The following is a 1,629-nucleotide window of genomic DNA, read 5'->3' on the forward strand; positions in this document are numbered from 1 at the left end:
AGACAGAGAGAGACAGAGACAGAGAGAGACAGAGAGAGACAGAGAGAGACAGAGAGAGACAGAGAGAGACAGAGAGAGACAGAGAGAGACAGAGAGAGACAGAAAGACAGACAGACCTGGGAAGGATAACTTGTCTTAGCGGGGAGCATTTCAGAAGTGAGGTAGAAACCTAGTCCAATAGAATCATTCAGGATTCTATGAGGGTGACCTTACCTAACACTCCTGGGAATGAGGTATAAGGAGCCTGAATTGGCTGTCTCCTTTAACTATACAAGACTTCCAGGGGAGAAACTGGCTCATAGAGGCTGAATCAACAGCCAGGGACCCTGCATGTGTCTGACAAAGGCCTTTTGCATTTAAGTTATGGGTTGTGTAGCTTGGTCTTCTTTTAGGACACTGAAAAGTGGGGGTGGGGGCTGTGTCTGACTATTTTGCCTGCTTTTGGAACTCTCCTTATTACTGGGTTGCCTTTTCTTCCCTTCTTAGGAGAGATAGTGTCTTATTGCAATTTGAAATGTCATGTTTGGCTGATATCCCAGGAAGGCCCGCCCTTTGGTCACGGGAGGAGGAGTGCGCTGAATTAGTGGTAGAGGGGAGGCAAAGGGAAGGTTCTAGGATGAGAGGAAGGAGGGGAAACTGAAGTAGGGAGTAATATATGAGAGAGTATTAAAATATTAAAAATAAAAAAGAGGCTGAGTAAATGCCTGATGACTTGGTAAAGAAAGTTAATATGGTGACCAATTGGTAAAACAAAGCAAAAACAATTCTCAAAAAGTTAATATGAATGGCATTCTTGTCTCTGACTTGAAGAAAACAACATTTTAGGATTTTTTTCACTTGCAAAACAGAGATATTATGTTTCTCAAACAGTTGTTAATATAAGTAAATGTGAAGTCACTTAATATTTGGTAAATGCTATTCAATAAACTCTAATAAATTATGTTCACCTAGAAGGGTAGATGTCATAATCAAAGTTACATTTCCCAAAATGAGGCTTATCTGTTGTACTCTAGCTGTGTTGATTCCTGAAATTTCCCCAAATGTAGAGAACTTGATGACATAGTTTGTGGTAGTGTGAAACTCTAATTAAAATAATCAATTTAATACATAAAATTAATCACAATATTTTTACATTTCTAATGTTCTCTTTCTCATGTACGTGTGTGTGTGTGTATGTGTGTGTGTGTGTTCGTGTCTGTTGTTTTCATAATCTTTAAGTTGGTCTTACAGAATTAAGAACAATGTAACCACATCTGGTCTAGAGAAAACCAGGACTTAGGAATAAATGTCTCATGTAAACAATTCTACTTTCACAATATTTCTGGCCTGTTGTCACTATCTCCATAGCCATCTCCCTAGAATGCACCACAACCACTGACTGTTACTACTGCTTGAACCTAAATCCCACAGTTCTTACATCCTACACTCGCTATTGTCTACCTGTACTTAGAGATCTGCTCTCATCCCACCCTGCTTGCTGCTCCAGGGATCTCAGAAGCAGAATCCGTGTTCAGCATCCACATGCTCAGGGCTCCATGTGTTCGGTGCATGTGAATTCATCTGTGGGAATTATGTAATCAGTCTTTCCTTCCACACTGGGCAGTGGTTTAATAAAACTTGCCTCTCCTT

The 1,629-nt window shown here is 40.2% G+C and overlaps 1 non-coding gene across 1 annotated transcript; it reads left to right on the plus strand.

The window, feature by feature from the left end:
- The first annotated feature begins 939 nt into the window (after positions 1-939).
- Gm24192 lies at positions 940-1,100 on the plus strand. Its single transcript, XR_003949953.1, has one exon. It is a non-coding gene; the product is annotated as a U1 spliceosomal RNA (small nuclear RNA).
- The last annotated feature ends 529 nt before the right edge of the window (positions 1,101-1,629 follow it).

The sequence above is a fragment of the Mus musculus genome, chromosome 11 (assembly GCF_000001635.26).
Source record: "Mus musculus strain C57BL/6J chromosome 11, GRCm38.p6 C57BL/6J".
NCBI lineage: Eukaryota > Metazoa > Chordata > Mammalia > Rodentia > Muridae > Mus > Mus musculus.